A 13,509-nucleotide genomic window follows, 5' to 3' on the forward strand; every position below is an offset into this window, starting at 1 on the left:
TAAAGCTATAATAGTTTTTTAAGCCACTTTATTGAGCTCACCTTAAATTCATTATTTCTAATCTTGACTACAACCCTGCAAAATAAGTGTTATTATCACTATTTTGCTGATAAAGAAAGTGGGCTCAGCAATATTGAATAATTTATCCAGGACCACACAACCAACTTTCAATCTAGTTAGGGAGCTACCACATAAACATATAGAAAACTACGCCATTACAAGTTATTGTAATGAGTCTGCAACACTAAGGAAAGGCTAGAGAAGATGGGGCCTGACATGGACCATAGCCTGTAAGCATGTGAAATACTATTGGAAATCCTATCCAGCTACATGAATAAGGAAAAAAATGCAAAGTAAAAGCTGTAACTTTCCCCCACCAAATTAGCAAATATTTTTTTTCAATATTCATCACTGAAGGCAACAAAGAAGGAAAACTGGAAAAAAATTACACCAAAACATGATCAGTAGATGCCTAGATACTGGGATATTTTTATTATATTCTGAATTTTCCTAGTGTCCCACAATAAGCACGTATTACCTTTACAATCAGAAAAGTAAACTTTAAAAAACTGAGTAGGCTTTGGATGCCGTGTGTGTACCTTCATCCCTTTACAGTATAAAGACAGAGTGGAATGGGAAGGTGTTGTGGGAGAGATAAGAAAGTGCAAACACAAAGGACTAAGTTAGAAAGAGAAAAGTAATTATCACAAAGAAATGAGAACGTGAGCAAAGAGTTAGCTACAAGGATTTTCATTTCTCCATTGCAGCACCAAACAAGAGCAAAAAGGACAGAAACTGTTTCAGTGTCCAAGAGATACAATGGAATACGTGAAACCATATTGTTGTAGTGTCCTTTTAAACATATTCATAAAAGTTAAGTTACAAAACAGCATAAACGCGATCCCATTTTGAAATTTCATTTACTGTATCTGTGGCAAGAGTCTGGAAGGCTACCCCAGTGTTTATTTCTCTGTGGCTGAGACGTGGGTGTTTTGTTTTGTTTTGTTTTTGGGCTTCTCTTCGTTTTCTAAAGCAAAAATAGTTGCTTTTTACTTGTAAGTTGTTTAAGTATGTCACAGCAACACGTGAAGTTGCATATCATTTTAAAGTGTGTTCCATCTTTCAGCTTTTTAATAAGGTTTAATCCATTTATCTAGGGCCCACAAAAATGGGATGGCTTTACAGCCTTTCCTTAGCTCTCCAGTCATTTTGAATGTTGGGAAAGAACAAAACATTCCCCCCACCCCACCCCACCCCGCCCCCCAGCCCCCCAGTCCCCCAAGCCCCCCCAGCCCTCCGCAGAAAAAACGCCTCTTCGCCAGCAGTCACAGGAGACTGACAGGCATCTACTTCCGGAAGGAGTCAGCCCTCCGAACCAGAAGAGAATGAGAGAAGGCGCGCAGCATTCTGGGAAGACCTACAGACGCCGGGTTAGGCGGGGCGAGGGTTGCTGGCTGTTGCCAGGGCAACTGGAAGCGATTGGCGGTTATCCGCGGTTTGAAGCTGTTAGGCAGTAGAGTCCGGGATGCTCAGAGGTCATTTGGGATCAGCATGAGGGGCATGAGGGCCTTTCTAAGACAAGACTGTCCTCTCAGGAGGTCATCCAGTCGTGCCCGCGCCGGGGACACCTGCACCCGGGGGGGGGGGGGGGGGGGGGGGGGGGAGGGGGGGGAGGGGGCTCTGGGTCACGCCCTCCTGGAGAAGAAAGTAAGTGCGGCCCAGTGGCTCGTGTCACTTCTCTAAGCTTTCTTCTTCCTTGTAGAAAATTTAAGTTGATAATTCCAATATTACATTGCAATGTGTTCTAATATCAAAGTAGATTTTTTTCAGGTGAGTAAAAAGAAAAAAGCCACCCGTCCTCCCCACTACCTAGCAGTGACTTCAATTTGTCAGGTATTACCTATCACTGTTTTCTCAGCCCAAATGTTTTTTACACAGTTGAGTTTATTTGGGGAAAATCATCTTGTACCCTGCTTTTTCATAAATATGCATAGGATGTAATCGTTGTTAAAATCTTAGCAACAGAGAAGGCTTTTGAAGACCTGAATGTAAATCTTGTTTTGTAGTGAATTGAAGAGACAGAGATGAAGCGGACGCAGCACGTGAAGGCAATTCTTTCAAGAAGTTTGGCTGTAAAGGAAAAGATAAAGGTCAGTAGCCAGAGAAGAATGGCAAGGAAAAGAAAAAATTTAGGATTTTTCTTTAAGAAGAGGAGACGTAGTGATGTTTATTAGTACAAGAGAAAAGAAAAAACAACAACAACAACAACTAGTAGTCAGAGGTTAAAGATACTGCCAACAAAGAGAATAACTGATCGAATGATTCTGTAAAGAAATAGGAGGAGAGGGGCGCCTGGGTGGCGTGGTCGGTTGAGCGTCCGACTTCGGCTCAGGTCATGATCTCACGGTCCGTGAGTTCGAGCCCCGCGTCGGGCTCTGTGCTGACAGCTCAGAGCCTGGAGCCTGTTTCGGATTCTGTGTCTCCCTCTCGCTGACCCTCCACTGTTCATGCTCTCTCTCTGTCTCAAAAATAAAACGTTAAAAAAAACTTAAAAAAAAAAAAAAGAAATAGGAGGAGATAAGATCCACACATCAAGTACATAAATAGCTTAGGAAATGGAACCTGGTAGGAAGATGTCAAAGGGGGTGTGGATGTTTATAATTTTAAATCTATTATAAGTTGGCAAGAGTAATGAAGATATTTCAAAATACATATATATGGCAAATAATATGTATACTCAGTCCCATTAGTAATATTATAAATGGAATATTAAATGCTTATTACATTGGCAAAGATTGGGGAGCCTGAGTGGCTCAGTTGCTTGAGCATCCAACTTTGGCTCAGGTCATGATCTCACAGTTGCTGAGTTTGAGCCCACACCAGGCTCCCAGTCTGCTTCGGATCCTCTGTCCCCCTCACTCTCTGCCCCTCCCCTGCTCACACTCGCTCTCTCCAAAATGAATAAACATTTTTTTAAAAAGAGTATGCAAAAAAAAATTGGCAAAGATTAAAAAAAATAATATATGTGTTGGGCAAGGGCTCAGTTAAATAGGCACCCCCCCAGACATTTTAGGACTCTGTATCCTTAAAACGTATATATACTTTGACTAAGGAAGTGTACTTCTAGGAAGTTCTCAAAAGGAAGTAATCAAAACTGCACACATACTAAGCTGGATGGAGTTCATTTCAGCTTGCCCACCAATGAAAGATAGGTGAAATGCATTATACCCATACTTCTTAGACATGGATAACATGGTTGCAAATAAGAGAAGTTTACTTATATTAGTTTCCTTAAAAGCATCTTCAGGTTTTATGGGGCGCCTGGGTGGCTCAGTCAGTTAAGCGTCCAACTTCGGCTCAGGTCATGATCTCACAGTTCATGGGTTTGAGCCCCACATCTGGCTCTATGCTGACAGCTCAGAGCCTGGAGCCTGCTTTGAATCCTGTGTCGCCCTCTCTCTCTGCCCCTCCCCTGCTGGCACTTTCTCTCTCTCTCTCAAAAATGAATAAACATTGAAAGAGAAAAAGAGCATCTTCAGGTTTTATAGGAAGGGAATGTAGAGTTGCAGTCTGATTGACTACCCTGATACATAATCAGTGGGATGCCTTGAACCGTTAAAAATTATTTAGAAGACTAATGTTAAGAAAAGATGTGTAAAGTACATTGTTAAGAGAGAAAAGTGGGTTATGAAAGCAGCGATATGTAGGTTCTTACCACATGGTGGGTTTTTCTGTTTTTTGCTATTCTGCTTTCTGCTTATCTGTATTCCACATGACAAATATATATTTTTCAGGACATATAAAATGTTGCTCTTTTATTTTTTCTAAAGTTTATTTTTGAGAGAGAGAGACAGAGTGGGAGCTGGGGAAGGGCAGAGAGAGAGGGAGACACAGAATCCGAAGCAGGCTCCAGGCTCTGAGCTGTCAGCACAGGGCCCAATGTGGGGGCTCAAACTCATGAACTGTGAGATCATGATCCGAGCTGAAGTCAGACGCTTTACTGACTGAGCCACCCAGGCGCCCCATAATGTTGCTCTTTTAAAGGTGTGACTGGGGCGCCTGGGTGGCTGGTCGGTTGAGCGTCCGACTTCGGCTCAGGTCATGATCTCACGGTCCGTGAGTTCGAGCCCCGCGTCGGGCTCTGTGCTGACAGCTCAGAGCCTGGAGCCTGTTTCAGATTCTGTGTCTCCCTCTCTCTCTGCCCCTCCCCTGTTCATGCTCCGTCTGTCTCAAAAATAAATAAACGTTAAAAAAAAATTTTTTTTTTAAATAAATAAAATAAAGGTGTGACTAACTTTGTAAGTGAGGAAGGAAGTTGGGGAAGTGCTCTCCTGATGACCTTGAAATAGATGATGGCTCTCTGTGAAATAGAAGATCAAAAGAAATTTGATACTCTAACAACCTGAGAGAACTATTTTTTAAATGTATCTTATAGATGCATATAATTTATCAATGCCCCCACCAGTCTCAGAAAAGATTGAGTGTGCTCAGAAAGAGATATATGCCATAATAGGAGAAAATGATAGGAAAAGGTAAAAGGTTATTGGAAAACAAAGAAAATAAAGGCAAGGGTATGTTAATACCCCCAAAATAATCATGCCAAAAGGTCCTATGTAATTGGTAGAGGCATGCTACCACAAATTAGTCTGAGATCCCTAGCAACTAAAGCAAAACATAGTTCTAAGTTTCACATGGTCTGTAAGATTTTTTTTTAAGTTGTTTAAGAGAAGTAAGGGCACCTGGGTGGCTCAGTTGGTTAAGCGTCCGACTTCGGCTCAGGTCATGATCTCGCGGTCCGTGAATTCGAGCCCCACGTCAGGTTCTGTGCTGACAGCTCAGAGCCTGGAGCCTGCTTCGGATTCTGTGTCTCCTTCTCTCTTACCCTCCCCCATTCATGCTGTGTCTGTCTCTGTCTCAAAAATAAATACACGTTAGGGGCGCCTGGGTGGCTCAGTCACTAAGCGTCCGACTTCAGCTCAGGTCACGATCTCGCAGTTCGTGGGTTTGAGCCCCGCGTCGGGCTCTGTGCTGACAGCTCAGAGCCTGGAGCCTGTTTCAGATTCTGTGTCTCCCTCTTTCTCTGACCTACCCCGTTCATGCTCTATCTCTCTGTCTCAAAAATAAATAAACGTTAAGAAAAAAAAATTTTTTTAAATAAACGTTAAAAAAAATTTTTTTTTAAAGACAGAAGTATAGTTTGGTACAGAAACCTGAGAAAAATTCTTCCCTAGGTCCTGGTAAGGGATAATATGAGATTCCTCTATTACTATTGTGTTTATTCTATTTTCATAGAATTTAGCAACATCTCAGAAAGGTTATATTCCTATTTATTAACTCAGTAATTACAAGCTCTTATTAAGTACAGTGAGAAATAGAAACACATGTAAGACAGTTTCTGCCCTCATTTATTGTGAAAGAATAACTATAACATAATTGTATATTTATGATATTTAATGAAAAACTAGTAAGATGAATAGTTAGTATGATGAATACCAGAATCACTAACATGAGGAACTATAAATCAAGACAATGTTTGAAGCAAAAAAGTGAGATGGGATTCCTGCAATACACAGAAAGGCTTTCAACCAGTGGGATCACGTTTAACCTTTTGTAAAAGGGGATGGTACTCCCCTTTTGCAAAAGAGGAAACAGGTTTACAGAGATCAGATAAATTGTCCAGGGTCACATGGCTGGTAAAGACAAGAGCCAGGATTTCAAGCCAATTCTGTCCCTTGAAAACCACCTTAACTACTACACTGTATGGGAGAGATAGCATTCAAATAGACTTTAAAGGGTAGAAAAGCTATGTCAGGCAGAGTTTGTGGAAAGATAATCTAGGTGAGAGGACAGCACTAAACAAATCAAAAAGGTTGGAATGCCTAGAGTATGTTTTGGATAACACACAAACACCCCAGGAAAATGAGAGATATATAGGTAAGCACTAGAAGAAAAAGACTAGGAAGGTTGGGACAGATATTTTAATTTTTGAGAATTAGTTTACCTGTAGTTTACCTGATAAAGGACTCAGGCCTCAGGGCCTGATAAAGCAAGAGTTTTAAGCCCAGAGACCTTGAACCTGAAAATTCTATGTGAGGGCTCTGGATGGGGAATTCAAGGGACACTAGGTCTAGATTAGGGACTCGCCCCACCCAGGTGAGGAAGGGGTGTAATGGCAAATAATAGAATCCTGTTACACATTCGCTGTATCACATTGGTCAGGTAATATAAGATCTTTGGGCCTCAATTCTTTTATCTCTTAGAGAGAGGAGGAGGAAGGAGACTGTTAGACAAGATGATCTCTTAATACCTCTTCTAGCACTAACATCCGGTGATCACATAGGCCAGAGATTGCAAACTCACATGCCTAAACTAAGGATTAAGAAGACTTCATAAATGAGTAAATGAATTTGATGTAAGAAGAATAAGGAATGGTAGAGATTAGCGGTAGTTTAGATGTCTCATCTAAAACTCCAGGCAATTCGGGGCGCCTGGGTGGCTCAGTCAGTTAAGCGTCCGACTTCAGCTCAGGTCATGATCTCACAGTCCGTGAGTTCGAGCCCTGCGTCGGGCTCTGTGCTGACAGCTCAGAGCCTGGAGCCTGTTTCAGATTCTGTGTCTCCTTCTCTCTCTGCCCCTCCCCTGTTCATGCTCTGTCTCTCTCTGTCTCAAAAATAAATAAACGTTAAAAAAAAATTAAAAATAAATAAATAAATAAATAAATAAAACTCTAGGCAATTCTTGCATGAGTGAAGACTCCATGTTGCCAGATTTTCACATTTTTTCTAAGATACAAGAACACCGTATTTGTAAGAATATTATACAGGACAAATAAAACTGGCCGGCGAGATACAGTCCCATGGGTCACTAATTTTCAACTTCTGCTACAGATAAAAGGCCCTAAACAAGAATGGTAAGTGTTTGAATGAAAAGAACTAAATATGAGGAAAGAGGAAAGAATCAAAGAGAATAATACCAATTTTTCCCCTAGGTAGTAAGGAGGAGGTGGTAACTAAATACTAAATATTAATAAATGCTAAAATCATCAGAAGGTTTGGAGAGAGTAGGTGCTTGACTCTGAGTTTTTTTAGCACAGGACAAACTTCTTGGTCATGGGTGTCCACTGCACATGAATCTAATTCAGCTGTTGAGTTTGAGAAATCTGTGGGATCATCTGGGCAAAGGGTGCAGGAAATGTAAGGGAGAGAGGACAAAACAGGAGTTAAAGATGTAAGATTCATTCCCTCAAAGTTTTATTAAACACGTAGCACAATATGTATTTGTTATTTCTTAAGACTATAAATTCTGTGAGGGCAGAAACCAAATATGTTTTTTTCACCCCTTATCCAGCACCTAGCACAATATATAATAGGTGCTTAATGTATGTTGAACAAACAGATTGATAAATACACCATGTGTTTCACTAGCATCCTGAGACACGGGGTTGAATTCGAAAATGTTCTCAAAGAAGCTTATAGGCTAGAAAGTAAGTCGAGTCTTATATTTAATTAATTAATCTAAGTTTGAAAGTAGTACCATTTAGAAAAAAAGGTACCATGGGATTCAGAGAAAAAGATTTTTAGAAGTTACACTGGGCTCTCATAATGGATAGTAGCTTGTGTAGTTCAATGGATAGTTAAGATCGGATCATGCAGATGTTGGAAAGAACTAATCAGAAGCATCTAAATTGAAGGTGCATATTTTTCTTCTGAAAGTAGTGTTTGCGACTGCCAAGGTAGTGAATAGAAAAACAGTTTGAAGCCAAAACCTTGAGAATCACCCAAATGTAAAGAAGGTAAGGAAGAAGAACCAACAGAGTAAACACGGAAGAAGTCATCAGAAAACTAAGAGAGGCAGCAGGAGAATGAGTTACATAGGAACCAAAAATCCACATTTCAAGCAAGACAGGTCAATCAGTATTTGTCAAATACTATAGAAACAGCAAGCCATGGAGGAGGATCAAAGGCCATTGGATGTAGTGATTAAGGAAATCATCAATGACTTCCAACTAAACAGTGTCTTTATAGTTGACCAATGATTAGAAGGGAGAGGAGCATGAAAGACCATAGAATTCAGAGGCTTTTGATTTGCTTAGGGAGGGAGGGAATGGAGTTACTTAATGGGGAAAATCTAGAAAAGAAGAGGACTGAGTTGCAAAAAAAAAAAAAAAAAGGATAAATTCATGAACCAAGACTTTAGAGGATCTAAACAGTAATGAGATCAAGAAAAGAGAGAAGAGTCATTGTCAAGAATCAGCATTATAATTCTAACAAATATAAGTAACAGAGATAATATTTTCCTTAATCTCTCAACATATTTTCCTAAGTAGTTACTTGGTTTCTTTTTACCCTCATGGCCCCAAAGTAACTTTTGATATGCTGAAAATAGTCTTAAAACTTTAACTTTGTAACATTTCTCTTTTTTTAATTTTTAAAGTTTATTTATTTAGAGAGAGGGGGTTGGGGGAGAGGCAGAGAGAGAGAGAGAGACCCAAGCAGTCTCTGCCATGTCAGTGATGAGCCAGACAGACGCAGGGCTTGAACTCACAAACCATGAGATCATGACCTGAGTGGAAACCAAGAGTCAGATGCTTAACCAACTGAGCCACCCAATCGCACCTCAACTCTGTACTATTTCTTAGTGCTTCCTTAAAATCCTCTTTTTATAAGTAAGTAGGTATTATAGTACATTATTCCTGCATTTTTTTTGTTGTTGTTGTTATTCCACATCCCTTCAAGAAACCACTTCTCCCCAGCTGTAGCTTGTGTAGTTCAAGTGGAACTGATTCCCAGCTCCCCACCCTGCCCCTCCTCCTATACTTGATCCAGATCTGGCCAATGACAACCATCACTGATACTTTGACTAACCCTATAAGGAAAAAGACTCTCTTCCTCTGATACTGCAGGTGCTAAAGACCGTATAAGCATGGAGTAGACAGGCCACCTTTGCTACTCCATGGAAGCTTATTTAAAATTGAAGCTTAAAAAGCCAACCTGGAAGATAGAAACCAAATCCTGATGACATTATTTGAGCCCAGGGATCCAAACATGCCCAAAGACTATTTTGCCACTGGACTTTTCAGTTAAGTGAGCCAATAAACTCTCTTTTATGCTTAAACTTGGGTTTTATCTGGACTTTTGTCATTTACTACTGAAAACATCCTAATACAGGTATATTTCATTAAGTCAACATTATTTCTGTTTCTTCTATGCCTTATTTTAAATTTGTTACTCTATAATGTACTTTGTAATAATACTCCACAGCTCTCACTAAATTAATAAATTTAGTACAATCTCAATCTTAATCCCAATAGTATTTCAAGAGCTTTTTGTTGTTGTTTGCCTGTTGTTGTTCTGCCTAGGCAGAATTACTCCAAAGTTCACTGAGAGAAAAAACACTAAAATACAAAAAAAATAGGGGGATATAATCAGATACTGAAACATAAAGCAATAATAATAAACATAGGGTGGTAATAGAGTATGAGCAAACAGCCATGTAACAGAATCCAAAGGCTGAGCATAATAGGAGTATTTGCCATATTTAATATATGGTAAATCAAGTAAAGGTTAATTTGATAAAGTATTTAATATTTAAGGACAATGAGCTAGATTTGGGGGAGAAAAATAACTAGATCTTTACCTTATTCATCATTCCAGAATCAATTCCAAATAGATTTATGACTTAAATGTGAAAATTGAAGCCAGATTCTCAATATATATTGGTTGGCATATTACTGGCACAATCTTTAGCATTATCTGCTAAATTTTTAAATATTAATACCTTTTGAAAAACACAACTTTTCAATTCTAGAAATTTATCCGGTAGAAACAAAATGTATATATAAACATAAGTATGGATAATAGAGCACTGGAATATCAAAAATATTACCCACATGTGGAATAATTAAGTTATGGAGTATCTATATCATGCAATCTCAGAGGGGCAATATCACAACCAAGGAGATGAAAATTAGTTCTTGGCAGGAGGTGGGGGACAAAAAAAAACCTATTTTTTATGCATAAAGCACAAATATGCCTGACATATGTAGATATACAGTATATATGTGGTATTGAGAATGATTAAGAAAAAAATGTATAAACAGGCTTCTTGGGAAAATAATGGGGGGGGGAGAATGAAAAAAAACTCATTTATATAATTCATTACTATGCAACTGTAAAAAAGAATGAGGTAGATGTATATTGACAAAAAAGGATGCCCAAGATGCATGAGGTTTTAAAAAAACAAAAACTGTAGATAGTCTTGTGGTCAGAAAGGGCTTCTTAAACGTGACTCCAAAGCCCAATACTATTAAACTTTAGGTTAAACTACACAAAATTAAAAATTATTGCATGGTAAAAACCCTGCCCACCCACCCCCCTACACACACACACACACACACACACACACACACACACCTACATGCACATTTATAGTTAAAGTTGAAACAACAACCCAAGAGAAAATATTTACAAAATACATGACACAAGCGTATGTTATTAATATACAAAGATCTCTTACATGTCAATAAAAAGGTTTAACACCCTAACCATACCTGGTACAGAACATGAACAAGCAAATCACACACACACACAAACACACACACCAAATAAGCATAGGAAAATATTTTTATTCTTGCTAGTTAAGAAATATAAATAATCCCAACAATGAGATAACATGTTTTCATTGGATTAGCCAAGTTTACAAAAGGTGCTATTAGCAGAGATAGGAGATAGAGCTCTATCAGAGTATAAAGAGGGTCAGCCCTTTTGAATTACAGTTTGGCAACCTGTATCAAAATGTTAAATATGCATACCTTTGAATCAGCAATGATACTTCTAAGAATATATCCAAAGGTGGTAATCAAACCAGAAAAGATACACGTGCAAGAATGTTTATTACAACATTGGTTAAAAATTGAGACCAACTTGACTTTTTATAAATAAGAGTCTAAATGTACTTTTGAGTGAAAGGACCTTGTTACAAAGCATCATCATGTTCATTTTTTTATGTTTGTTTATTTTTGAGAGAGAGAGAAAGAGTAGCCAGAATATGGTCTGGAAAGGGAGGCATCAACTCTGGGTGGAGTGTGTCCCCTGGGAAGCCCATGGACTTCTCACCATCTACAGGGGTACAGCTAGAGGAGGGTCAGAGCAGGGGCCCCTTGCCTGGGTCCGAGGACAATACTGCAGTAGAATTTCCCATAGTCTTGGATTTGCTGATCACATCCCCAAGATATTATTAAACACATTTCTTTGGGAGTGCCTGGGTGGCTCAGTTGTTAAGCTTCCGACTTCAGCTCAGGTCATGATCTCACGGTTCTTGAGTTCGAGCCCAGCATCAGTCTCTGTGCTGACAGCTCAGAGCCTGGAGTCTGCTTCAGATTCTGTGTTTCCCTCTCTCTCTGCCCCTCCCCTGCTGGTACCCTGTCTCTCTCTCTCTCTCTCTCAAAAATAAATAAACATAAACACACACACACACATTTCTTTGTTCCCTCTATTTCCTGTGAATTGATACTTAAATCCAGGAGCACAATCAGATTCAGGTTCAATGTCTTTGGCAAGAATATTTTATAGGTGAGTGGTGTGTACATACATCAGGAGATCATGACCTGAGCAGAAATCGAGAGTCGACACTTAACCAACTGAGCCACCCAGGTGCCCCTGGTCTTTGACACAATGCTCTAAGTCTTTGCTAACTTCCTTGCTTTCTAAATGACAAGTTGTTCCAGACTCATCTTCAACATTTCCTGCAGCAGACCTGGAATCAGCCACTTCTCCAAGGAACACTGGTTCTTTTCAATGGGAAATGGTATTTTAGAGGCCACAATCTGGTAAGGGTGTTTATTGCTACTGGGTGGTTGGTTTATGGTTTCTAGACCTTTCTAGTGGGTGGAGCTAAGAAATGTGGTGTTCTAAAGATATAACACATACGTCCAATTCAAAATCAGAACTACCTTCAGCAGTCTCACATCTGTATCTCCTTTTCCCCATGCCTAAAATCCACATAATTACTCATTTGCTTTATCCCACCATGTAAAAACAACTCTCAGAATACGGTCTTGGCACTCCAACCACAATGTGATTAACTGAAAGCAGTTTGGGGTTTTTGTTGTTGTTTTGGGGGTATGGGAGCCTTTCTGTAAGTCTTTTTGGCATTAGGGTATATTTCAATAAGGATGTGTAGTATATTACTGTGTTTTAAAGTCACTTAGAGGGGGTCCACATGTGTGGTTATGCCACCAACTCAATACAGTTAGGTTAATTTGTTTAATCTTGATTTTAGTTTTTAGAGATTGCATTTTTAATGTAGCTTTGTTTTACAACTCATATAAAATATTTACGTGGTTCTAAAGTCAAGTCTATAAAACAAGAACTATCAGAGAAAAATCTAGCTTCTACCCCGTCCTTCCTGTCTTATCCTTCCTTCACTATGTAAATAACCATTTATTTTTATTATTTATCCTTCCATGTTTTTAGATACATAAGCAATTATAATCTCTTTTTAAAAATAAATTATAGCATACTGTGCACTCAATTCACGCACTGACAGTGTACAATTTAATGATTTTTAGTATATTCACAAAGTTGTACAACATCACCACAAGTTTGGAACATTTTCATAACCCCAAGACACCCTTTATGCCTAGTCACCCCTTATCAATCCCCCAATCCTCCCTAGCCTTAGGCAACCACTAATCTACTCTCTGTCTCTATAGACTTGCCTATTCTGAATATTTCATATAAATGGAATGCTATGATACGTGGTCTTTGTGTCTGGCTTTTTTTATTTACAAAATGTTTTCAAGACTCATTCATGTTGTATATGTAGCAGTACTTCATTGCTTTCTATTGCCAAATATATTCCATTATATGGGTGTAACACATATTATTTATCCATTCATCAGTTGGTAGACATTTGGGTTGTTTCCTCTTTTTGGCTATTGTGAATAATGTTGATATGAACATTTGTGTACAAGTTATTGTGTAGGGTAGACTTACATTTTCATTTCTCTTGAGTGGTAGCTGGGTCATATAGTATCTCCATGTTTAACTTTTTTAAAAAATTTTTTTCATGTTTATTTGTTTTTGAGAGAAAGATACACACAGTGTGGGTGGGGGAGGGGGAGAGAGAGAGGGAGACACAGAATCCGAAGCAGGCTCCAGGCTCTGAACTGTCAGCACAGAGCCCCACACAGGGCTCAAACCCATGATCCGTGAGATCGTAACCTGAGCTGAAGTCTGACGCTTAACCGACTGAGCCACTCAGGTGCCCCATCCATGTTTAACATTTAGAAGAGCTGTCAAACCATTTTTCAAAGCAGCTGCACCATTTTACATCCACCCCCAGCAATGTGACTTCCAATTTATCCACATTCTTGCCACCACTTGTTACTGTCCATCTTTTTTATAATAGCCATCTTAGTGGGAGTGAGGTGTATCTCATTGTGGGTTTGATTCGCATTTCCCTAATACTAATGATGTAGAGCATCTTTTCATGTGCTTATTTGCCATT

The 13,509-nt window shown here is 39.2% G+C and overlaps 1 long non-coding RNA gene across 5 annotated transcripts; it reads left to right on the forward strand.

Moving 5' to 3' along the window:
• The first annotated feature begins 1,430 nt into the window (after positions 1-1,430).
• On the forward strand, positions 1,431-9,114 carry LOC131519313 (uncharacterized). 5 transcript variants are annotated; one of them, XR_009265592.1, is made up of 4 exons: positions 1,431-1,535; positions 1,831-1,893; positions 2,067-2,150; positions 8,903-9,114. It is a non-coding gene; the product is annotated as an uncharacterized LOC131519313 (long non-coding RNA). The 5 variants fall into 5 exon arrangements; XR_009265593.1 differs by having other exon boundaries at positions 1,432-1,535; positions 1,820-1,893; XR_009265596.1 differs by having other exon boundaries at positions 1,433-1,598.
• Positions 9,115-13,509: the final 4,395 nt, after the last annotated feature.

This window comes from Neofelis nebulosa, chromosome 8 (genome assembly GCF_028018385.1).
Source record: "Neofelis nebulosa isolate mNeoNeb1 chromosome 8, mNeoNeb1.pri, whole genome shotgun sequence".
In the NCBI taxonomy this organism is placed as follows: domain Eukaryota; kingdom Metazoa; phylum Chordata; class Mammalia; order Carnivora; family Felidae; genus Neofelis; species Neofelis nebulosa.